The sequence below is a fragment of the Danio rerio genome, chromosome 4 (genome assembly GCF_049306965.1).
Source record: "Danio rerio strain Tuebingen ecotype United States chromosome 4, GRCz12tu, whole genome shotgun sequence".
NCBI classification, from domain to species: domain Eukaryota; kingdom Metazoa; phylum Chordata; class Actinopteri; order Cypriniformes; family Danionidae; genus Danio; species Danio rerio.
Genome location: NC_133179.1, coordinates 58,731,417 through 58,747,870, shown reverse-complemented (window position 1 = coordinate 58,747,870; position 16,454 = coordinate 58,731,417). Strand labels below are relative to the sequence as shown.

The 16,454-nt window shown below is 50.3% G+C and overlaps 1 protein-coding gene and 89 non-coding genes across 90 annotated transcripts in view; all 90 read right to left on the bottom strand.

The window, feature by feature from the left end:
- The window catches only part of LOC100537530 (uncharacterized), an 858,077-nt gene that overhangs the window by 470,530 nt on the left and 371,093 nt on the right, over positions 1-16,454 (bottom strand). The gene's annotated exons all lie outside the window — the stretch shown is intronic.
- Positions 758-876, bottom strand: LOC137495174 (5S ribosomal RNA). The gene has a single exon (XR_011015093.1). It is a non-coding gene; the product is annotated as a 5S ribosomal RNA (ribosomal RNA).
- LOC137492787 (5S ribosomal RNA) lies at positions 935-1,053 on the bottom strand. The gene has a single exon (XR_011012760.1). It is a non-coding gene; the product is annotated as a 5S ribosomal RNA (ribosomal RNA).
- LOC137494068 (5S ribosomal RNA) lies at positions 1,112-1,230 on the bottom strand. The gene has a single exon (XR_011014043.2). It is a non-coding gene; the product is annotated as a 5S ribosomal RNA (ribosomal RNA).
- Positions 1,289-1,407, bottom strand: LOC137495175 (5S ribosomal RNA). Its single transcript, XR_011015094.2, has one exon. It is a non-coding gene; the product is annotated as a 5S ribosomal RNA (ribosomal RNA).
- LOC137492788 (5S ribosomal RNA) lies at positions 1,466-1,584 on the bottom strand. The gene has a single exon (XR_011012761.1). It is a non-coding gene; the product is annotated as a 5S ribosomal RNA (ribosomal RNA).
- LOC137494098 (5S ribosomal RNA) lies at positions 1,643-1,761 on the bottom strand. Its single transcript, XR_011014073.2, has one exon. It is a non-coding gene; the product is annotated as a 5S ribosomal RNA (ribosomal RNA).
- LOC137495176 (5S ribosomal RNA) lies at positions 1,820-1,938 on the bottom strand. Its single transcript, XR_011015095.1, has one exon. It is a non-coding gene; the product is annotated as a 5S ribosomal RNA (ribosomal RNA).
- LOC137492789 (5S ribosomal RNA) lies at positions 1,997-2,115 on the bottom strand. The gene has a single exon (XR_011012762.2). It is a non-coding gene; the product is annotated as a 5S ribosomal RNA (ribosomal RNA).
- On the bottom strand, positions 2,174-2,292 carry LOC141383877 (5S ribosomal RNA). Its single transcript, XR_012404935.1, has one exon. It is a non-coding gene; the product is annotated as a 5S ribosomal RNA (ribosomal RNA).
- Positions 2,351-2,469, bottom strand: LOC137495177 (5S ribosomal RNA). The gene has a single exon (XR_011015096.2). It is a non-coding gene; the product is annotated as a 5S ribosomal RNA (ribosomal RNA).
- On the bottom strand, positions 2,528-2,646 carry LOC137492790 (5S ribosomal RNA). Its single transcript, XR_011012763.2, has one exon. It is a non-coding gene; the product is annotated as a 5S ribosomal RNA (ribosomal RNA).
- On the bottom strand, positions 2,705-2,823 carry LOC137494070 (5S ribosomal RNA). Its single transcript, XR_011014045.2, has one exon. It is a non-coding gene; the product is annotated as a 5S ribosomal RNA (ribosomal RNA).
- LOC137495178 (5S ribosomal RNA) lies at positions 2,882-3,000 on the bottom strand. The gene has a single exon (XR_011015097.1). It is a non-coding gene; the product is annotated as a 5S ribosomal RNA (ribosomal RNA).
- Positions 3,059-3,177, bottom strand: LOC141383672 (5S ribosomal RNA). The gene has a single exon (XR_012404703.1). It is a non-coding gene; the product is annotated as a 5S ribosomal RNA (ribosomal RNA).
- On the bottom strand, positions 3,236-3,354 carry LOC137494071 (5S ribosomal RNA). The gene has a single exon (XR_011014046.2). It is a non-coding gene; the product is annotated as a 5S ribosomal RNA (ribosomal RNA).
- Positions 3,413-3,531, bottom strand: LOC141383893 (5S ribosomal RNA). The gene has a single exon (XR_012404952.1). It is a non-coding gene; the product is annotated as a 5S ribosomal RNA (ribosomal RNA).
- On the bottom strand, positions 3,590-3,708 carry LOC137492792 (5S ribosomal RNA). The gene has a single exon (XR_011012765.1). It is a non-coding gene; the product is annotated as a 5S ribosomal RNA (ribosomal RNA).
- LOC137494072 (5S ribosomal RNA) lies at positions 3,767-3,885 on the bottom strand. The gene has a single exon (XR_011014047.2). It is a non-coding gene; the product is annotated as a 5S ribosomal RNA (ribosomal RNA).
- On the bottom strand, positions 3,944-4,062 carry LOC137495181 (5S ribosomal RNA). The gene has a single exon (XR_011015100.1). It is a non-coding gene; the product is annotated as a 5S ribosomal RNA (ribosomal RNA).
- LOC137492793 (5S ribosomal RNA) lies at positions 4,121-4,239 on the bottom strand. The gene has a single exon (XR_011012766.2). It is a non-coding gene; the product is annotated as a 5S ribosomal RNA (ribosomal RNA).
- Positions 4,298-4,416, bottom strand: LOC137494073 (5S ribosomal RNA). The gene has a single exon (XR_011014048.2). It is a non-coding gene; the product is annotated as a 5S ribosomal RNA (ribosomal RNA).
- On the bottom strand, positions 4,475-4,593 carry LOC137495182 (5S ribosomal RNA). Its single transcript, XR_011015101.1, has one exon. It is a non-coding gene; the product is annotated as a 5S ribosomal RNA (ribosomal RNA).
- Positions 4,652-4,770, bottom strand: LOC137492795 (5S ribosomal RNA). Its single transcript, XR_011012768.2, has one exon. It is a non-coding gene; the product is annotated as a 5S ribosomal RNA (ribosomal RNA).
- Positions 4,829-4,947, bottom strand: LOC137494075 (5S ribosomal RNA). The gene has a single exon (XR_011014050.2). It is a non-coding gene; the product is annotated as a 5S ribosomal RNA (ribosomal RNA).
- Positions 5,006-5,124, bottom strand: LOC137495183 (5S ribosomal RNA). Its single transcript, XR_011015102.1, has one exon. It is a non-coding gene; the product is annotated as a 5S ribosomal RNA (ribosomal RNA).
- Positions 5,183-5,301, bottom strand: LOC137492796 (5S ribosomal RNA). Its single transcript, XR_011012769.2, has one exon. It is a non-coding gene; the product is annotated as a 5S ribosomal RNA (ribosomal RNA).
- Positions 5,360-5,478, bottom strand: LOC137494076 (5S ribosomal RNA). Its single transcript, XR_011014051.2, has one exon. It is a non-coding gene; the product is annotated as a 5S ribosomal RNA (ribosomal RNA).
- Positions 5,537-5,655, bottom strand: LOC141383325 (5S ribosomal RNA). The gene has a single exon (XR_012404339.1). It is a non-coding gene; the product is annotated as a 5S ribosomal RNA (ribosomal RNA).
- LOC141383780 (5S ribosomal RNA) lies at positions 5,714-5,832 on the bottom strand. Its single transcript, XR_012404816.1, has one exon. It is a non-coding gene; the product is annotated as a 5S ribosomal RNA (ribosomal RNA).
- Positions 5,891-6,009, bottom strand: LOC141383103 (5S ribosomal RNA). The gene has a single exon (XR_012404069.1). It is a non-coding gene; the product is annotated as a 5S ribosomal RNA (ribosomal RNA).
- Positions 6,068-6,186, bottom strand: LOC141383135 (5S ribosomal RNA). The gene has a single exon (XR_012404109.1). It is a non-coding gene; the product is annotated as a 5S ribosomal RNA (ribosomal RNA).
- Positions 6,245-6,363, bottom strand: LOC141383597 (5S ribosomal RNA). The gene has a single exon (XR_012404622.1). It is a non-coding gene; the product is annotated as a 5S ribosomal RNA (ribosomal RNA).
- Positions 6,422-6,540, bottom strand: LOC137494078 (5S ribosomal RNA). The gene has a single exon (XR_011014053.2). It is a non-coding gene; the product is annotated as a 5S ribosomal RNA (ribosomal RNA).
- LOC137495186 (5S ribosomal RNA) lies at positions 6,599-6,717 on the bottom strand. Its single transcript, XR_011015105.1, has one exon. It is a non-coding gene; the product is annotated as a 5S ribosomal RNA (ribosomal RNA).
- LOC137492799 (5S ribosomal RNA) lies at positions 6,776-6,894 on the bottom strand. The gene has a single exon (XR_011012772.2). It is a non-coding gene; the product is annotated as a 5S ribosomal RNA (ribosomal RNA).
- LOC137494079 (5S ribosomal RNA) lies at positions 6,953-7,071 on the bottom strand. The gene has a single exon (XR_011014054.2). It is a non-coding gene; the product is annotated as a 5S ribosomal RNA (ribosomal RNA).
- LOC137495187 (5S ribosomal RNA) lies at positions 7,130-7,248 on the bottom strand. Its single transcript, XR_011015106.2, has one exon. It is a non-coding gene; the product is annotated as a 5S ribosomal RNA (ribosomal RNA).
- LOC137492800 (5S ribosomal RNA) lies at positions 7,307-7,425 on the bottom strand. The gene has a single exon (XR_011012773.2). It is a non-coding gene; the product is annotated as a 5S ribosomal RNA (ribosomal RNA).
- Positions 7,484-7,602, bottom strand: LOC141383129 (5S ribosomal RNA). Its single transcript, XR_012404099.1, has one exon. It is a non-coding gene; the product is annotated as a 5S ribosomal RNA (ribosomal RNA).
- On the bottom strand, positions 7,661-7,779 carry LOC141383102 (5S ribosomal RNA). The gene has a single exon (XR_012404068.1). It is a non-coding gene; the product is annotated as a 5S ribosomal RNA (ribosomal RNA).
- On the bottom strand, positions 7,838-7,956 carry LOC141383455 (5S ribosomal RNA). Its single transcript, XR_012404473.1, has one exon. It is a non-coding gene; the product is annotated as a 5S ribosomal RNA (ribosomal RNA).
- LOC141383414 (5S ribosomal RNA) lies at positions 8,015-8,133 on the bottom strand. Its single transcript, XR_012404431.1, has one exon. It is a non-coding gene; the product is annotated as a 5S ribosomal RNA (ribosomal RNA).
- Positions 8,192-8,310, bottom strand: LOC141383100 (5S ribosomal RNA). Its single transcript, XR_012404066.1, has one exon. It is a non-coding gene; the product is annotated as a 5S ribosomal RNA (ribosomal RNA).
- Positions 8,369-8,487, bottom strand: LOC141383049 (5S ribosomal RNA). The gene has a single exon (XR_012404014.1). It is a non-coding gene; the product is annotated as a 5S ribosomal RNA (ribosomal RNA).
- LOC137494082 (5S ribosomal RNA) lies at positions 8,546-8,664 on the bottom strand. Its single transcript, XR_011014057.2, has one exon. It is a non-coding gene; the product is annotated as a 5S ribosomal RNA (ribosomal RNA).
- Positions 8,723-8,841, bottom strand: LOC137495190 (5S ribosomal RNA). The gene has a single exon (XR_011015109.1). It is a non-coding gene; the product is annotated as a 5S ribosomal RNA (ribosomal RNA).
- On the bottom strand, positions 8,900-9,018 carry LOC137492803 (5S ribosomal RNA). The gene has a single exon (XR_011012776.2). It is a non-coding gene; the product is annotated as a 5S ribosomal RNA (ribosomal RNA).
- LOC137494083 (5S ribosomal RNA) lies at positions 9,077-9,195 on the bottom strand. Its single transcript, XR_011014058.2, has one exon. It is a non-coding gene; the product is annotated as a 5S ribosomal RNA (ribosomal RNA).
- On the bottom strand, positions 9,254-9,372 carry LOC137495192 (5S ribosomal RNA). The gene has a single exon (XR_011015111.1). It is a non-coding gene; the product is annotated as a 5S ribosomal RNA (ribosomal RNA).
- LOC141383681 (5S ribosomal RNA) lies at positions 9,431-9,549 on the bottom strand. Its single transcript, XR_012404712.1, has one exon. It is a non-coding gene; the product is annotated as a 5S ribosomal RNA (ribosomal RNA).
- On the bottom strand, positions 9,608-9,726 carry LOC137494084 (5S ribosomal RNA). The gene has a single exon (XR_011014059.2). It is a non-coding gene; the product is annotated as a 5S ribosomal RNA (ribosomal RNA).
- LOC137495193 (5S ribosomal RNA) lies at positions 9,785-9,903 on the bottom strand. The gene has a single exon (XR_011015112.1). It is a non-coding gene; the product is annotated as a 5S ribosomal RNA (ribosomal RNA).
- LOC141383294 (5S ribosomal RNA) lies at positions 9,962-10,080 on the bottom strand. The gene has a single exon (XR_012404305.1). It is a non-coding gene; the product is annotated as a 5S ribosomal RNA (ribosomal RNA).
- On the bottom strand, positions 10,139-10,257 carry LOC137494086 (5S ribosomal RNA). The gene has a single exon (XR_011014061.2). It is a non-coding gene; the product is annotated as a 5S ribosomal RNA (ribosomal RNA).
- LOC137495194 (5S ribosomal RNA) lies at positions 10,316-10,434 on the bottom strand. The gene has a single exon (XR_011015113.1). It is a non-coding gene; the product is annotated as a 5S ribosomal RNA (ribosomal RNA).
- Positions 10,493-10,611, bottom strand: LOC137492807 (5S ribosomal RNA). Its single transcript, XR_011012780.2, has one exon. It is a non-coding gene; the product is annotated as a 5S ribosomal RNA (ribosomal RNA).
- LOC141383285 (5S ribosomal RNA) lies at positions 10,670-10,788 on the bottom strand. Its single transcript, XR_012404293.1, has one exon. It is a non-coding gene; the product is annotated as a 5S ribosomal RNA (ribosomal RNA).
- Positions 10,847-10,965, bottom strand: LOC137495195 (5S ribosomal RNA). The gene has a single exon (XR_011015114.1). It is a non-coding gene; the product is annotated as a 5S ribosomal RNA (ribosomal RNA).
- Positions 11,024-11,142, bottom strand: LOC137492808 (5S ribosomal RNA). Its single transcript, XR_011012781.2, has one exon. It is a non-coding gene; the product is annotated as a 5S ribosomal RNA (ribosomal RNA).
- Positions 11,201-11,319, bottom strand: LOC141383048 (5S ribosomal RNA). Its single transcript, XR_012404013.1, has one exon. It is a non-coding gene; the product is annotated as a 5S ribosomal RNA (ribosomal RNA).
- Positions 11,378-11,496, bottom strand: LOC137495196 (5S ribosomal RNA). The gene has a single exon (XR_011015115.2). It is a non-coding gene; the product is annotated as a 5S ribosomal RNA (ribosomal RNA).
- Positions 11,555-11,673, bottom strand: LOC137492809 (5S ribosomal RNA). The gene has a single exon (XR_011012782.2). It is a non-coding gene; the product is annotated as a 5S ribosomal RNA (ribosomal RNA).
- LOC141383292 (5S ribosomal RNA) lies at positions 11,732-11,850 on the bottom strand. The gene has a single exon (XR_012404302.1). It is a non-coding gene; the product is annotated as a 5S ribosomal RNA (ribosomal RNA).
- Positions 11,909-12,027, bottom strand: LOC137495197 (5S ribosomal RNA). The gene has a single exon (XR_011015116.1). It is a non-coding gene; the product is annotated as a 5S ribosomal RNA (ribosomal RNA).
- LOC137492810 (5S ribosomal RNA) lies at positions 12,086-12,204 on the bottom strand. The gene has a single exon (XR_011012783.2). It is a non-coding gene; the product is annotated as a 5S ribosomal RNA (ribosomal RNA).
- On the bottom strand, positions 12,263-12,381 carry LOC137494090 (5S ribosomal RNA). The gene has a single exon (XR_011014065.2). It is a non-coding gene; the product is annotated as a 5S ribosomal RNA (ribosomal RNA).
- On the bottom strand, positions 12,440-12,558 carry LOC137495198 (5S ribosomal RNA). The gene has a single exon (XR_011015117.1). It is a non-coding gene; the product is annotated as a 5S ribosomal RNA (ribosomal RNA).
- LOC137492811 (5S ribosomal RNA) lies at positions 12,617-12,735 on the bottom strand. Its single transcript, XR_011012784.2, has one exon. It is a non-coding gene; the product is annotated as a 5S ribosomal RNA (ribosomal RNA).
- LOC137494092 (5S ribosomal RNA) lies at positions 12,794-12,912 on the bottom strand. Its single transcript, XR_011014067.2, has one exon. It is a non-coding gene; the product is annotated as a 5S ribosomal RNA (ribosomal RNA).
- Positions 12,971-13,089, bottom strand: LOC141383343 (5S ribosomal RNA). The gene has a single exon (XR_012404357.1). It is a non-coding gene; the product is annotated as a 5S ribosomal RNA (ribosomal RNA).
- LOC137492812 (5S ribosomal RNA) lies at positions 13,148-13,266 on the bottom strand. The gene has a single exon (XR_011012785.2). It is a non-coding gene; the product is annotated as a 5S ribosomal RNA (ribosomal RNA).
- On the bottom strand, positions 13,325-13,444 carry LOC137494093 (5S ribosomal RNA). Its single transcript, XR_011014068.2, has one exon. It is a non-coding gene; the product is annotated as a 5S ribosomal RNA (ribosomal RNA).
- Positions 13,503-13,621, bottom strand: LOC141383125 (5S ribosomal RNA). Its single transcript, XR_012404095.1, has one exon. It is a non-coding gene; the product is annotated as a 5S ribosomal RNA (ribosomal RNA).
- LOC141383047 (5S ribosomal RNA) lies at positions 13,680-13,798 on the bottom strand. The gene has a single exon (XR_012404012.1). It is a non-coding gene; the product is annotated as a 5S ribosomal RNA (ribosomal RNA).
- On the bottom strand, positions 13,857-13,975 carry LOC141383046 (5S ribosomal RNA). The gene has a single exon (XR_012404011.1). It is a non-coding gene; the product is annotated as a 5S ribosomal RNA (ribosomal RNA).
- LOC141382826 (5S ribosomal RNA) lies at positions 14,034-14,152 on the bottom strand. Its single transcript, XR_012403766.1, has one exon. It is a non-coding gene; the product is annotated as a 5S ribosomal RNA (ribosomal RNA).
- On the bottom strand, positions 14,211-14,329 carry LOC141383045 (5S ribosomal RNA). The gene has a single exon (XR_012404010.1). It is a non-coding gene; the product is annotated as a 5S ribosomal RNA (ribosomal RNA).
- On the bottom strand, positions 14,388-14,506 carry LOC141383044 (5S ribosomal RNA). The gene has a single exon (XR_012404009.1). It is a non-coding gene; the product is annotated as a 5S ribosomal RNA (ribosomal RNA).
- LOC141383043 (5S ribosomal RNA) lies at positions 14,565-14,683 on the bottom strand. Its single transcript, XR_012404008.1, has one exon. It is a non-coding gene; the product is annotated as a 5S ribosomal RNA (ribosomal RNA).
- Positions 14,742-14,860, bottom strand: LOC141382825 (5S ribosomal RNA). Its single transcript, XR_012403765.1, has one exon. It is a non-coding gene; the product is annotated as a 5S ribosomal RNA (ribosomal RNA).
- On the bottom strand, positions 14,919-15,037 carry LOC141382824 (5S ribosomal RNA). Its single transcript, XR_012403764.1, has one exon. It is a non-coding gene; the product is annotated as a 5S ribosomal RNA (ribosomal RNA).
- On the bottom strand, positions 15,096-15,214 carry LOC141383402 (5S ribosomal RNA). The gene has a single exon (XR_012404419.1). It is a non-coding gene; the product is annotated as a 5S ribosomal RNA (ribosomal RNA).
- On the bottom strand, positions 15,273-15,391 carry LOC141382823 (5S ribosomal RNA). The gene has a single exon (XR_012403763.1). It is a non-coding gene; the product is annotated as a 5S ribosomal RNA (ribosomal RNA).
- LOC141382822 (5S ribosomal RNA) lies at positions 15,450-15,568 on the bottom strand. The gene has a single exon (XR_012403762.1). It is a non-coding gene; the product is annotated as a 5S ribosomal RNA (ribosomal RNA).
- Positions 15,627-15,745, bottom strand: LOC141382821 (5S ribosomal RNA). Its single transcript, XR_012403761.1, has one exon. It is a non-coding gene; the product is annotated as a 5S ribosomal RNA (ribosomal RNA).
- Positions 15,804-15,922, bottom strand: LOC141383412 (5S ribosomal RNA). Its single transcript, XR_012404429.1, has one exon. It is a non-coding gene; the product is annotated as a 5S ribosomal RNA (ribosomal RNA).
- LOC141382820 (5S ribosomal RNA) lies at positions 15,981-16,099 on the bottom strand. The gene has a single exon (XR_012403760.1). It is a non-coding gene; the product is annotated as a 5S ribosomal RNA (ribosomal RNA).
- Positions 16,158-16,276, bottom strand: LOC141383042 (5S ribosomal RNA). The gene has a single exon (XR_012404007.1). It is a non-coding gene; the product is annotated as a 5S ribosomal RNA (ribosomal RNA).
- Positions 16,335-16,453, bottom strand: LOC141383382 (5S ribosomal RNA). Its single transcript, XR_012404399.1, has one exon. It is a non-coding gene; the product is annotated as a 5S ribosomal RNA (ribosomal RNA).

Here is a 16,454-nt window from a genome sequence, read left to right as displayed (position 1 = left end):
TCTCTATTTTGTAGCATTTTCACTTCACAGGTTTCTCCTTTTATTATTAGTCCATCCATCAGTTTATCGCATGTTTCTTCATTTTCTAAAGTTAGTTCATAATCTTTGTCCTGTCTCGGCCTTATCGCAAGAATTTTCCCAAGTCCACACTTTTCAGTTACTGCATTAATTATTTCCAAAACTCTCACCTCTTTAACTTTGTCCACATTTAGAATCACTGTTGCTTCCTTCATGTACTTTTTTCCACTTCTTTGTTGTTGCATCTCTTGTTGTTGGTTTTCTTGTCGTTCTTTGTTTACCATGTTTCTTTCTCCTTCCTGTCCAGTGTTGTTTTCCAATTGTCTTTCCCCTCGTAATCCAGTGCTGTTTTCTTTTTGTCTTTCTCCACTCCTTCCTGTGATGTTTTCCCCATGTGCTTCATCAAACAAATCTGTGCTGTTGCTTTGTGAGTCCATCATTTTCTCTCAAAAAAACTGTGCTAACCACCTTCCAGCCAGCACACGTGCTGCTGTCAGGTGGTTAAAAGACAAAAAAAAAAAAAAAAAAAAAAAAAAAAAGTCCACTATCACAAAAAAGACACTAAATAAACTCAAAATAACACAAAAAAAATGGAGAGCCTCTCTCTCCTGTCTGCAGCCTTACACTTCCTCGTTGCACTCTAGCTCCCTCTAGCGTGCTCAGGGTGGTATGGCCGTAAGCGAAAGAGGATGTCAAGCGTTGGCTATTTAAATCAGCTGCCAAATGAAGCACTTCGAAAAGCTTACAGCACCTGGTATTCCCAGGCGGTCTCCCATCCAAGTACTAACCAGGCCCGACCCTGCTTTACTTCCGAGTTCAGATGAGATCGGGCATTTCCAGGGTGGTATGGCCGTAAGCGAAAGAGGATGTCAAGCGTTGGCTATTTAAATCAGCTGCCAAATGAAGCACTTCGAAAAGCTTACAGCACCTGGTATTCCCAGGCGGTCTCCCATCCAAGTACTAACCGGGCCCGACCCTGCTTTACTTCCGAGTTCAGATGAGATCGGGCATTTCCAGGGTGGTATGGCCGTAAGCGAAAGAGGATGTCAAGCGTTGGCTATTTAAATCAGCTGCCAAATGAAGCACTTCGAAAAGCTTACAGCACCTGGTATTCCCAGGCGGTCTCCCATCCAAGTACTAACCAGGCCCGACCCTGCTTTACTTCCGAGTTCAGATGAGATCGGGCATTTCCAGGGTGGTATGGCCGTAAGCGAAAGAGGATGTCAAGCGTTGGCTATTTAAATCAGCTGCCAAATGAAGCACTTCGAAAAACTTACAGCACCTGGTATTCCCAGGCGGTCTCCCATCCAAGTACTAACCGGGCCCGACCCTGCTTTACTTCCGAGTTCAGATGAGATCGGGCATTTCCAGGGTGGTATGGCCGTAAGCAAAAGAGGATGTCAAGCGTTGGCTATTTAAATCAGCTGCCAAATGAAGCACTTCGAAAAGCTTACAGCACCTGGTATTCCCAGGCGGTCTCCCATCCAAGTACTAACCGGGCCCGACCCTGCTTTACTTCCGAGTTCAGATGAGATCGGGCATTTCCAGGGTGGTATGGCCGTAAGCGAAAGAGGATGTCAAGCGTTGGCTATTTAAATCAGCTGCCAAATGAAGCACTTCGAAAAGCTTACAGCACCTGGTATTCCCAGGCGGTCTCCCATCCAAGTACTAACCGGGCCCGACCCTGCTTTACTTCCGAGTTCAGATGAGATCGGGCATTTCCAGGGTGGTATGGCCGTAAGCGAAAGAGGATGTCAAGCGTTGGCTATTTAAATCAGCTGCCAAATGAAGCACTTCGAAAAGCTTACAGCACCTGGTATTCCCAGGCGGTCTCCCATCCAAGTACTAACCAGGCCCGACCCTGCTTTACTTCCGAGTTCAGATGAGATCGGGCATTTCCAGGGTGGTATGGCCGTAAGCGAAAGAGGATGTCAAGCGTTGGCTATTTAAATCAGCTGCCAAATGAAGCACTTCGAAAAGCTTACAGCACCTGGTATTCCCAGGCGGTCTCCCATCCAAGTACTAACCAGGCCCGACCCTGCTTTACTTCCGAGTTCAGATGAGATCGGGCATTTCCAGGGTGGTATGGCCGTAAGCGAAAGAGGATGTCAAGCGTTGGCTATATAAATCAGCTGCCAAATGAAGCACTTCGAAAAGCTTACAGCACCTGGTATTCCCAGGCGGTCTCCCATCCAAGTACTAACCAGGCCCGACCCTGCTTTACTTCCGAGTTAAGATGAGATCGGGCATTTCCAGGGTGGTATGGCCGTAACCGAAAGAGGATGTCAAGCGTTGGCTATTTAAATCAGCTGCCAAATGAAGCACTTCGAAAAGCTTACAGCACCTGGTATTCCCAGGCGGTCTCCCATCCAAGTACTAACCAGGCCCGACCCTGCTTTACTTCCGAGTTCAGATGAGATCGGGCATTTCCAGGGTGGTATGGCCATAAGCGAAAGAGAATGTCAAGCGTTGGCTATTTAAATCAGCTGCCAAATGAAGCACTTCGAAAAGCTTACAGCACCTGGTATTCCCAGGCGGTCTCCCATCCAAGTACTAACCGGGCCCGACCCTGCTTTACTTCCGAGTTCAGATGAGATCGGGCATTTCCAGGGTGGTATGGCCATAAGCGAAAGAGAATGTCAAGCGTTGGCTATTTAAATCAGCTGCCAAATGAAGCACTTCGAAAAGCTTACAGCTCCTGGTATTCCCAGGCGGTCTCCCATCCAAGTACTAACCGGGCCCGACCCTGCTTTACTTCCGAGTTCAGATGAGATCGGGCATTTCCAGGGTGGTATGGCCGTAAGCGAAAGAGGATGTCAAGCGTTGGCTATTTAAATCAGCTGCCAAATGAAGCACTTCGAAAAGCTTACAGCACCTGGTATTCCCAGGCGGTCTCCCATCCAAGTACTAACCAGGCCCGACCCTGCTTTACTTCCGAGTTCAGATGAGATCGGGCATTTCCAGGGTGGTATGGCCGTAAGCGAAAGAGGATGTCAAGCGTTGGCTATTTAAATCAGCTGCCAAATGAAGCACTTCGAAAAGCTTACAGCACCTGGTATTTCCAGGCGGTCTCCCATCCAAGTACTAACCGGGCCCGACCCTGCTTTACTTCCGAGTTCAGATGAGATCGGGCATTTCCAGGGTGGTATGGCCGTAAGCGAAAGAGGATGTCAAGCGTTGGCTATTTAAATCAGCTGCCAAATGAAGCACTTCGAAAAGCTTACAGCACCTGGTATTCCCAGGCGGTCTCCCATCCAAGTACTAACCAGGCCCAACCCTGCTTTACTTCCGAGTTCAGATGAGATCGGGCATTTCCAGGGTGGTATGGCCGTAAGCGAAAGAGGATGTCAAGCGTTGGCTATTTAAATCAGCTGCCAAATGAAGCACTTCGAAAAGCTTACTGCACCTGGTATTCCCAGGCGGTCTCCCATCCAAGTACTAACCGGGCCCGACCCTGCTTTACTTCCGAGTTCAGATGAGATCAGGCATTTCCAGGGTGGTATGGGCGTAAGCGAAAGAGGATGTCAAGCGTTGGCTATTTAAATCAGCTGCCAAATGAAGCACTTCGAAAAGCTTACAGCACCTGGTATTCCCAGGCGGTCTCCCATCCAAGTACTAACCGGGCCCGACCCTGCTTTACTTCCGAGTTCAGATGAGATCGGGCATTTCCAGGGTGGTATGGCCGTAAGCGAAAGAGGATGTCAAGCGTTGGCTATTTAAATCAGCTGCCAAATGAAGCACTTCGAAAAGCTTACAGCACCTGGTATTCCCAGGCGGTCTCCCATCCAAGTACTAACCGGGCCCGACCCTGCTTTACTTCCGAGTTCAGATGAGATCGGGCATTTCCAGGGTGGTATGGCCGTAAGCGAAAGTGAATGTCAAGCGTTGGCTATTTAAATCAGCTGCCAAATGAAGCACTTCGAAAAGCTTACAGCACCTGGTATTCCCAGGCGGTCTCCCATCCAAGTACTAACCAGGCCCGACCCTGCTTTACTTCCGAGTTCAGATGAGATCGGGCATTTCCAGGGTGGTATGGCCGTAAGCGAAAGAGGATGTCAAGCGTTGGCTATTTAAATCAGCTGCCAAATGAAGCACTTCGAAAAGCTTACAGCACCTGGTATTCCCAGGCGGTCTCCCATCCAAGTACTAACCAGGCCCGACCCTGCTTTACTTCCGAGTTCAGATGAGATCGGGCATTTCCAGGGTGGTATGGCCGTAAGCAAAAGAGGATGTCAAGCGTTGGCTATTTAAATCAGCTGCCAAATGAAGCACTTCGAAAAGCTTACAGCACCTGGTATTCCCAGGCGGTCTCCCATCCAAGTACTAACCAGGCCCGACCCTGCTTTACTTCCGAGTTCAGATGAGATCGGGCATTTCCAGGGTGGTATGGCCGTAAGCGAAAGAGGATGTCAAGCGTTGGCTATTTAAATCAGCTGCCAAATGAAGCACTTCGAAAAGCTTACAGCACCTGGTATTCCCAGGCGGTCTCCCATCCAAGTACTAACCAGGCCCGACCCTGCTTTACTTCCGAGTTCAGATGAGATCGGGCATTTCCAGGGTGGTATGGCCGTAAGCGAAAGAGGATGTCAAGCGTTGTCTATTTAAATCAGCTGCCAAATGAAGCACTTCGAAAAGCTTACAGCACCTGGTATTCCCAGGCGGTCTCCCATCCAAGTACTAACCAGGCCCGACCCTGCTTTACTTCCGAGTTCAGATGAGATCGGGCATTTCCAGGGTGGTATGGCCGTAAGCGAAAGAGGATGTCAAGCGTTGGCTATTTAAATCAGCTGCCAAATGAAGCACTTCGAAAAGCTTACAGCACCTGGTATTCCCAGGCGGTCTCCCATCCAAGTACTAACTAGGCCCGACCCTGCTTTACTTCCGAGTTCAGATGAGATCGGGCATTTCCAGGGTGGTATGGCCGTAAGCGAAAGAGGATGTCAAGCGTTGGCTATTTAAATCAGCTGCCAAATGAAGCACTTCGAAAAGCTTACAGCACCTGGTATTCCCAGGCGGTCTCCCATCCAAGTACTAACCAGGCCCGACCCTGCTTTACTTCCGAGTTCAGATGAGATCGGGCATTTCCAGGGTGGTATGGCCGTAAGCGAAAGAGGATGTCAAGCGTTGGCTATTTAAATCAGCTGCCAAATGAAGCACTTCGAAAAGCTTACAGCACCTGGTATTCCCAGGCGGTCTCCCATCCAAGTACTAACCAGGCCCGACCCTGCTTTACTTCCGAGTTCAGATGAGATCGGGCATTTCCAGGGTGGTATGGCCGTAAGCGAAAGAGGATGTCAAGCGTTGGCTATTTAAATCAGCTGCCAAATGAAGCACTTCGAAAAGCTTACAGCACCTGGTATTCCCAGGCGGTCTCCCATCCAAGTACTAACCAGGCCCGACCCTGCTTTACTTCCGAGTTCAGATGAGATCGGGCATTTCCAGGGGGGTATGGCCGTAAGCGAAAGAGGATGTCAAGCGTTGGCTATTTAAATCAGCTGCCAAATGAAGCACTTCGAAAAGCTTACAGCACCTGGTATTCCCAGGCGGTCTCCCATCCAAGTACTAACCAGGCCCGACCCTGCTTTACTTCCGAGTTCAGATGAGATCGGGCATTTCCAGGGTGGTATGGCCATAAGCGAAAGAGGATGTCAAGCGTTGGCTATTTAAATCAGCTGCCAAATGAAGCACTTCGAAAAGCTTACAGCAGCTGGTATTCCCAGGCGGTCTCCCATCCAAGTACTAACCAGGCCCGACCCTGCTTTACTTCCGAGTTCAGATGAGATCGGGCATTTCCAGGGTGGTATGGCCGTAAGCGAAAGAGGATGTCAAGCGTTGGCTATTTAAATCAGCTGCCAAATGAAGCACTTCAAAAAGCTTACAGCACCTGGTATTCCCAGGCGGTCTCCCATCCAAGTACTAACCGGGCCCGACCCTGCTTTACTTCCGAGTTCAGATGAGATCGGGCATTTCCAGGGTGGTATGGCCGTAAGCGAAAGAGGATGTCAAGCGTTGGCTATTTAAATCAGCTGCCAAATGAAGCACTTCGAAAAGCTTACAGCACCTGGTATTCCCAGGCGGTCTCCCATCCAAGTACTAACCAGGCCCGACCCTGYTTTACTTCCGAGTTCAGATGAGATCGGGCATTTCCAGGGTGGTATGGCCGTAAGCGAAAGAGGATGTCAAGCGTTGGCTATTTAAATCAGCTGCCAAATGAAGCACTTCGAAAAGCTTACAGCACCTGGTATTCCCAGGCGGTCTCCCATCCAAGTACTAACCAGGCCCGACCCTGCTTTACTTCCGARTTCAGATGAGATCGGKCATTTCCAGGGTGGTATGGCCGTAAGCGAAAGAGGATGTCAAGCGTTGGCTATTTAAATCAGCTGCCAAATGAAGCACTTCGAAAAGCTTACAGCACCTGGTATTCCCAGGCGGTCTCCCATCCAAGTACTAACCAGGCCCGACCCTGCTTTACTTCCGAGTTCAGATGAGATCGGGCATTTCCAGGGTGGTATGGCCGTAAGCGAAAGAGGATGTCAAGCGTTGGCTATTTAAATCAGCTGCCAAATGAAGCACTTCGAAAAGCTTACAGCACCTGGTATTCCCAGGCGGTCTCCCATCCAAGTACTAACCAGGCCCGACCCTGCTTTACTTCCGAGTTCAGATGAGATCGGGCATTTCCAGGGTGGTATGGCCGTAAGCGAAAGAGGATGTCAAGCGTTGGCTATTTAAATCAGCTGCCAAATGAAGCACTTCGAAAAGCTTACAGCACCTGGTATTCCCAGGCGGTCTCCCATCCAAGTACTAACCAGGCCCGACCCTGCTTTACTTCCGAGTTCAGATGAGATCGGGCATTTCCAGGGTGGTATGGCCGTAAGCGAAAGAGGATGTCAAGCGTTGGCTATTTAAATCAGCTGCCAAATGAAGCACTTCGAAAAGCTTACAGCACCTGGTATTCCCAGGCGGTCTCCCATCCAAGTACTAACCAGGCCCGACCCTGCTTTACTTCCGAGTTCAGATGAGATCGGGCATTTCCAGGGTGGTATGGCCGTAAGCGAAAGAGGATGTCAAGCGTTGGCTATTTAAATCAGCTGCCAAATGAAGCACTTCGAAAAGCTTACAGCACCTGGTATTCCCAGGCGGTCTCCCATCCAAGTACTAACCAGGCCCGACCCTGCTTTACTTCCGAGTTCAGATGAGATCGGGCATTTCCAGGGTGGTATGGCCGTAAGYGAAAGAGGATGTCAAGCGTTGGCTATTTAAATCAGCTGCCAAATGAAGCACTTCGAAAAGCTTACAGCACCTGGTATTCCCAGGCGGTCTCCCATCCAAGTACTAACCAGGCCCGACCCTGCTTTACTTCCGAGTTCAGATGAGATCGGGCATTTCCAGGGTGGTATGGCCGTAAGCGAAAGWGGATGTCAAGCGTTGGCTATTTAAATCAGCTGCCAAATGAAGCACTTCGAAAAGCTTACAGCACCTGGTATTCCCAGGCGGTCTCCCATCCAAGTACTAACCAGGCCCGACCCTGCTTTACTTCCGAGTTCAGATGAGATCGGGCATTTCCAGGGTGGTATGGCCRTAAGCGAAAGAGGATGTCAAGCGTTGGCTATTTAAATCAGCTGCCAAATGAAGCACTTCGAAAAGCTTACAGCACCTGGTATTCCCAGGCGGTCTCCCATCCAAGTACTAACCGGGCCCGACCCTGCTTTACTTCCGAGTTCAGATGAGATCGGGCATTTCCAGGGTGGTATGGCCGTAAGCGAAAGAGRATGTCAAGCGTTGGCTATTTAAATCAGCTGCCAAATGAAGCACTTCGAAAAGCTTACAGCACCTGGTATTCCCAGGCGGTCTCCCATCCAAGTACTAACCAGGCCCGACCCTGCTTTACTTCCGAGTTYAGATGAGATCGGGCATTTCCAGGGTGGTATGGCCGTAAGCGAAAGAGGATGTCAAGCGTTGGCTATTTAAATCAGCTGCCAAATGAAGCACTTCGAAAAGCTTACAGCACCTGGTATTCCCAGGCGGTCTCCCATCCAAGTACTAACCAGGCCCGACCCTGCTTTACTTCMGAGTTCAGATGAGATCGGGCATTTCCAGGGTGGTATGGCCGTAAGCGAAAGAGGATGTCAAGCGTTGGCTATTTAAATCAGCTGCCAAATGAAGCACTTCGAAAAGCTTACAGCACCTGGTATTCCCAGGCGGTCTCCCATCCAAGTACTAACCGGGCCCGACCCTGCTTTACTTCCGAGTTCAGATGAGATCGGGCATTTCCAGGGTGGTATGGCCGTAAGCGAAAGAGGATGTCAAGCGTTGGCTATTTAAATCAGCTGCCAAATGAAGCACTTCGAAAAGCTTACAGCACCTGGTATTCCCAGGCGGTCTCCCATCCAAGTACTAACCRGGCCCGACCCTGCTTTACTTCCGAGTTCAGATGAGATCGGGCATTTCCAGGGTGGTATGGCCGTAAGCGAWAGAGGATGTCAAGCGTTGGCTATTTAAATCAGCTGCCAAATGAAGCACTTCGAAAAGCTTACAGCACCTGGTATTCCCAGGCGGTCTCCCATCCAAGTACTAACCAGGCCCGACCCTGCTTTACTTCCGAGTTCAGATGAGATCGGGCATTTCCAGGGTGGTATGGCCGTAAGCGAAAGAGGATGTCAAGCGTTGGCTATTTAAATCAGCTGCCAAATGAAGCACTTCGAAAAGCTTACAGCACCTGGTATTCCCAGGCGGTCTCCCATCCAAGTACTAACCAGGCCCGACCCTGCTTTACTTCCGAGTTCAGATGAGATCGGGCATTTCCAGGGTGGTATGGCCGTAAGCGAAAGAGGATGTCAAGCGTTGGCTATTTAAATCAGCTGCCAAATGAAGCACTTCGAAAAGCTTACAGCACCTGGTATTCCCAGGCGGTCTCCCATCCAAGTACTAACCAGGCCCGACCCTGCTTTACTTCCGAGTTCAGATGAGATCGGGCATTTCCAGGGTGGTATGGCCGTAAGCGAAAGAGGATGTCAAGCGTTGGCTATTTAAATCAGCTGCCAAATGAAGCACTTCGAAAAGCTTACAGCACCTGGTATTCCCAGGCGGTCTCCCATCCAAGTACTAACCAGGCCCGACCCTGCTTTACTTCCGAGTTCAGATGAGATCGGGCATTTCCAGGGTGGTATGGCCGTAAGCGAAAGAGGATGTCAAGCGTTGGCTATTTAAATCAGCTGCCAAATGAAGCACTTCGAAAAGCTTACAGCACCTGGTATTCCCAGGCGGTCTCCCATCCAAGTACTAACCAGGCCCGACCCTGCTTTACTTCCGAGTTCAGATGAGATCGGGCATTTCCAGGGTGGTATGGCCGTAAGCGAAAGAGGATGTCAAGCGTTGGCTATTTAAATCAGCTGCCAAATGAAGCACTTCGAAAAGCTTACAGCACCTGGTATTCCCAGGCGGTCTCCCATCCAAGTACTAACCAGGSYCGACCCTGCTTTACTTCCGAGTTCAGATGAGATCGGGCATTTCCAGGGTGGTATGGCCGTAAGCGAAAGAGGATGTCAAGCGTTGGCTATTTAAATCAGCTGCCAAATGAAGCACTTCGAAAAGCTTACAGCACCTGGTATTCCCAGGCGGTCTCCCATCCAAGTACTAACCAGGCCCGACCCTGCTTTACTTCCGAGTTCAGATGAGATCGGGCATTTCCAGGGTGGTATGGCCGTAAGCGAAAGAGGATGTCAAGCGTTGGCTATTTAAATCAGCTGCCAAATGAAGCACTTCGAAAAGCTTACAGCACCTGGTATTCCCAGGCGGTCTCCCATCCAAGTACTAACCAGGCCCGACCCTGCTTTACTTCCGAGTTCAGATGAGATCGGGCATTTCCAGGGTGGTATGGCCGTAAGCGAAAGAGGATGTCAAGCGTTGGCTATTTAAATCAGCTGCCAAATGAAGCACTTCGAAAAGCTTACAGCACCTGGTATTCCCAGGCGGTCTCCCATCCAAGTACTAACCAGGYCCGACCCTGCTTTACTTCCGAGTTCAGATGAGATCGGGCATTTCCAGGGTGGTATGGCCGTAAGCGAAAGAGGATGTCAAGCGTTGGCTATTTAAATCAGCTGCCAAATGAAGCACTTCGAAAAGCTTACAGCACCTGGTATTCCCAGGCGGTCTCCCATCCAAGTACTAACCAGGCCCGACCCTGCTTTACTTCCGAGTTCAGATGAGATCGGGCATTTCCAGGGTGGTATGGCCGTAAGCGAAAGAGGATGTCAAGCGTTGGCTATTTAAATCAGCTGCCAAATGAAGCACTTCGAAAAGCTTACAGCACCTGGTATTCCCAGGCGGTCTCCCATCCAAGTACTAACCAGGCCCGACCCTGCTTTACTTCCGAGTTCAGATGAGATCGGGCATTTCCAGGGTGGTATGGCCGTAAGCGAAAGAGGATGTCAAGCGTTGGCTATTTAAATCAGCTGCCAAATGAAGCACTTCGAAAAGCTTACAGCACCTGGTATTCCCAGGCGGTCTCCCATCCAAGTACTAMCCAGGCCCGACCCTGCTTTACTTCCGAGTTCAGATGAGATCGGGCATTTCCAGGGTGGTATGGCCGTAAGCGAAAGAGGATGTCAAGCGTTGGCTATTTAAATCAGCTGCCAAATGAAGCACTTCGAAAAGCTTACAGCACCTGGTATTCCCAGGCGGTCTCCCATCCAAGTACTAACCWGGCCCGACCCTGCTTTACTTCCGAGTTCAGATGAGATCGGGCATTTCCAGGGTGGTATGGCCGTAAGCGAAAGAGGATGTCAAGCGTTGGCTATTTAAATCAGCTGCCAAATGAAGCACTTCGAAAAGCTTACAGCACCTGGTATTCCCAGGCGGTCTCCCATCCAAGTACTAACCAGGCCCGACCCTGCTTTACTTCCGAGTTCAGATGAGATCGGGCATTTCCAGGGTGGTATGGCCGTAAGCGAAAGAGGATGTCAAGCGTTGGCTATTTAAATCAGCTGCCAAATGAAGCACTTCGAAAAGCTTACAGCACCTGGTATTCCCAGGCGGTCTCCCATCCAAGTACTAACCAGGCCCGACCCTGCTTTACTTCCGAGTTCAGATGAGATCGGGCATTTCCAGGGTGGTATGGCCGTAAGCGAAAGAGGATGTCAAGCGTTGGCTATTTAAATCAGCTGCCAAATGAAGCACTTCGAAAAGCTTACAGCACCTGGTATTCCCAGGCGGTCTCCCATCCAAGTACTAACCRGGCCCGACCCTGCTTTACTTCCGAGTTCAGATGAGATCGGGCATTTCCAGGGTGGTATGGCCGTAAGCGAAAGAGGATGTCAAGCGTTGGCTATTTAAATCAGCTGCCAAATGAAGCACTTCGAAAAGCTTACAGCACCTGGTATTCCCAGGCGGTCTCCCATCCAAGTACTAACCRGGCCCGACCCTGCTTTACTTCCGAGTTCAGATGAGATCGGGCATTTCCAGGGTGGTATGGCCGTAAGCGAAAGAGGATGTCAAGCGTTGGCTATTTAAATCAGCTGCCAAATGAAGCACTTCGAAAAGCTTACAGCACCTGGTATTCCCAGGCGGTCTCCCATCCAAGTACTAACCAGGCCCGACCCTGCTTTACTTCCGAGTTCAGATGAGATCGGGCATTTCCAGGGTGGTATGGCCGTAAGCGAAAGAGGATGTCAAGCGTTGGCTATTTAAATCAGCTGCCAAATGAAGCACTTCGAAAAGCTTACAGCACCTGGTATTCCCAGGCGGTCTCCCATCCAAGTACTAACCAGGCCCGACCCTGCTTTACTTCCGAGTTCAGATGAGATCGRGCATTTCCAGGGTGGTATGGCCGTAAGCGAAAGAGGATGTCAAGCGTTGGCTATTTAAATCAGCTGCCAAATGAAGCACTTCGAAAAGCTTACAGCACCTGGTATTCCCAGGCGGTCTCCCATCCAAGTACTAACCAGGCCCGACCCTGCTTTACTTCCGAGTTCAGATGAGATCGGGCATTTCCAGGGTGGTATGGCCGTAAGCGAAAGAGGATGTCAAGCGTTGGCTATTTAAATCAGCTGCCAAATGAAGCACTTCGAAAAGCTTACAGCACCTGGTATTCCCAGGCGGTCTCCCATCCAAGTACTAACCAGGCCCGACCCTGCTTTACTTCCGAGTTCAGATGAGATCGGGCATTTCCAGGGTGGTATGGCCGTAAGCGAAAGAGGATGTCAAGCGTTGGCTATTTAAATCAGCTGCCAAATGAAGCACTTCGAAAAGCTTACAGCACCTGGTATTCCCAGGCGGTCTCCCATCCAAGTACTAACCAGGCCCGACCCTGCTTTACTTCCGAGTTCAGATGAGATCGGGCATTTCCAGGGTGGTATGGCCGTAAGCGAAAGAGGATGTCAAGCGTTGGCTATTTAAATCAGCTGCCAAATGAAGCACTTCGAAAAGCTTACAGCACCTGGTATTCCCAGGCGGTCTCCCATCCAAGTACTAACCAGGCCCGACCCTGCTTTACTTCCGAGTTCAGATGAGATCGGGCATTTCCAGGGTGGTATGGCCGTAAGCGAAAGAGGATGTCAAGCGTTGGCTATTTAAATCAGCTGCCAAATGAAGCACTTCGAAAAGCTTACAGCACCTGGTATTCCCAGGCGGTCTCCCATCCAAGTACTAACCAGGCCCGACCCTGCTTTACTTCCGAGTTCAGATGAGATCGGGCATTTCCAGGGTGGTATGGCCGTAAGCGAAAGAGGATGTCAAGCGTTGGCTATTTAAATCAGCTGCCAAATGAAGCACTTCGAAAAGCTTACAGCACCTGGTATTCCCAGGCGGTCTCCCATCCAAGTACTAACCAGGCCCGACCCTGCTTTACTTCCGAGTTCAGATGAGATCGGGCATTTCCAGGGTGGTATGGCCGTAAGCGAAAGAGGATGTCAAGCGTTGGCTATTTAAATCAGCTGCCAAATGAAGCACTTCGAAAAGCTTACAGCACCTGGTATTCCCAGGCGGTCTCCCATCCAAGTACTAACCAGGCCCGACCCTGCTTTACTTCCRAGTTCAGATGAGATCGGGCATTTCCAGGGTGGTATGGCCGTAAGCGAAAGAGGATGTCAAGCGTTGGCTATTTAAATCAGCTGCCAAATGAAGCACTTCGAAAAGCTTACAGCACCTGGTATTCCCAGGCGGTCTCCCATCCAAGTACTAACCAGGCCCGACCCTGCTTTACTTCCGAGTTCAGATGAGATCGGGCATTTCCAGGGTGGTATGGCCGTAAGCGAAAGAGGATGTCAAGCGTTGGCTATTTAAATCAGCTGCCAAATGAAGCACTTCGAAAAGCTTACAGCACCTGGTATTCCCAGGCGGTCTCCCATCCAAGTACTAACCAGGGCCCGACCCTGCTTTACTTCCGAGTTCAGATGAGATCGGGCATTTCCAGGGTGGTATGGCCGTAAGCGAAAGAGGATGTCAAGCGTTGGCTATTTAAATCAGCTGCCAAATGAAGCACTTCGAAAAGCTTACAGCACCTGGTATTCCCAGGCGGTCTCCCATCCAAGTACTAACCAGGCCCGACCCTGCTTTACTTCCGAGTTCAGATGAGATCGGGCATTTSCAGGGTGGTATGGCCGTAAGCGAAAGAGGATGTCAAGCGTTGGCTATTTAAATCAGCTGCCAAATGAAGCACTTCGAAAAGCTTACAGCACCTGGTATTCCCAGGCGGTCTCCCATCCAAGTACTAACCRGGCCCGACCCTGCTTTACTTCCGAGTTCAGATGAGATCGGGCATTTCCAGGGTGGTATGGCCGTAAGCGAAAGAGGATGTCAAGCGTTGGCTATTTAAATCAGCTGCCAAATGAAGCACTTCGAAAAGCTTACAGCACCTGGTATTCCCAGGCGGTCTCCCATCCAAGTACTAACCRGGCCCGACCCTGCTTTACTTCCGAGTTCAGATGAGATCGGGCATTTCCAGGGTGGTATGGCCGTAAGCGAAAGAGGATGTCAAGCGTTGGCTATTTAAATCAGCTGCCAAATGAAGCACTTCGAAAAGCTTACAGCACCTGGTATTCCCAGGCGGTCTCCCATCCAAGTACTAACCAGGCCCGACCCTGCTTTACTTCCGAGTTCAGATGAGATCGGGCATTTCCAGGGTGGTATGGCCGTAAGCGAAAGAGGATGTCAAGCGTTGGCTATTTAAATCAGCTGCCAAATGAAGCACTTCGAAAAGCTTACAGCACCTGGTATTCCCAGGCGGTCTCCCATCCAAGTACTAACCRGGCCCGACCCTGCTTTACTTCCGAGTTCAGATGAGATCGGGCATTTCCAGGGTGGTATGGCCGTAAGCRAAAGAGGATGTCAAGCGTTGGCTATTTAAATCAGCTGCCAAATGAAGCACTTCGAAAAGCTTACAGCACCTGGTATTCCCAGGCGGTCTCCCATCCAAGTACTAACCRGGCCCGACCCTGCTTTACTTCCGAGTTCAGATGAGATCGGGCATTTCCAGGGTGGTATGGCCGTAAGCGAAAGAGGATGTCAAGCGTTGGCTATTTAAATCAGCTGCCAAATGAAGCACTTCGAAAAGCTTACAGCACCTGGTATTCCCAGGCGGTCTCCCATCCAAGTACTAACCRGGCCCGACCCTGCTTTACTTCCGAGTTCAGATGAGATCGGGCATTTCCAGGGTGGTATGGCCGTAAGCGAAAGAGGATGTCAAGCGTTGGCTATTTAAATCAGCTGCCAAATGAAGCACTTCGAAAAGCTTACAGCACCTGGTATTCCCAGGCGGTCTCCCATCCAAGTACTAACCAGGCCCGACCCTGCTTTACTTCCGAGTTCAGATGAGATCGGGCATTTCCAGGGTGGTATGGCCGTAAGCGAAAGAGGATGTCAAGCGTTGGCTATTTAAATCAGCTGCCAAATGAAGCACTTCGAAAAGCTTACAGCACCTGGTATTCCCAGGCGGTCTCCCATCCAAGTACTAACCAGGCCCGACCCTGCTTTACTTCCGAGTTCAGATGAGATCGGGCATTTCCAGGGTGGTATGGCCGTAAGCGAAAGAGGATGTCAAGCGTTGGCTATTTAAATCAGCTGCCAAATGAAGCACTTCGAAAAGCTTACAGCACCTGGTATTCCCAGGCGGTCTCCCATCCAAGYACTAACCAGGCCCGACCCTGCTTTACTTCCGAGTTCAGATGAGATCGGGCATTTCCAGGGTGGTATGGCCGTAAGCGAAAGAGGATGTCAAGCGTTGGCTATWTAAATCAGCTGCCAAATGAAGCACTTCGAAAAGCTTACAGCACCTGGTATTCCCAGGCGGTCTCCCATCCAAGTACTAACCAGGCCCGACCCTGCTTTACTTCCGAGTTCAGATGAGATCGGGCATTTCCAGGGTGGTATGGCCGTAAGCGAAAGAGGATGTCAAGCGTTGGCTATTTAAATCAGCTGCCAAATGAAGCACTTCGAAAAGCTTACAGCACCTGGTATTCCCAGGCGGTCTCCCATCCAAGTACTAACCAGGCCCGACCCTGCTTTACTTCCGAGTTCAGATGAGATCGGGCATTTCCAGGGTGGTATGGCCGTAAGCGAAAGAGGATGTCAAGCGTTGGCTATTTAAATCAGCTGCCAAATGAAGCACTTCGAAAAGCTTACAGCACCTGGTATTCCCAGGCGGTCTCCCATCCAAGTACTAACCAGGCCCGACCCTGCTTTACTTCCGAGTTCAGATGAGATCGGGCATTTCCAGGGTGGTATGGCCGTAAGCGAAAGAGGATGTCAAGCGTTGGCTATTTAAATCAGCTGCCAAATGAAGCACTTCGAAAAGCTTACAGCACCTGGTATTCCCAGGCGGTCTCCCATCCAAGTACTAACCAGGCCCGACCCTGCTTTACTTCMGAGTTCAGATGAGATCGGGCATTTCCAGGGTGGTATGGCCGTAAGCGAAAGAGGATGTCAAGCGTTGGCTATTTAAATCAGCTGCCAAATGAAGCACTTCGAAAAGCTTACAGCACCTGGTATTCCCAGGCGGTCTCCCATCCAAGTACTAACCAGGCCCGACCCTGCTTTACTTCCGAGTTCAGATGAGATCGGGCATTTCCAGGGTGGTATGGCCGTAAGCGAAAGAGGATGTCAAGCGTTGGCTATTTAAATCAGCTGCCAAATGAAGCACTTCGAAAAGCTTACAGCACCTGGTATTCCCAGGCGGTCTCCCATCCAAGTACTAACCRGGCCCGACCCTGCTTTACTTCCGAGTTCAGATGAGATCGGGCATTTCCAGGGTGGTATGGCCGTAAGCGAAAGAGGATGTCAAGCGTTGGCTATTTAAATCAGCTGCCAAATGAAGCACTTCGAAAAGCTTACAGCACCTGGTATTCCCAGGCGGTCTCCCATCCAAGTACTAACCRGRCCCGACCCTGCTTTACTTCCGAGTTCAGATGAGATCGGGCATTTCCAGGGTGGTATGGCCGTAAGCG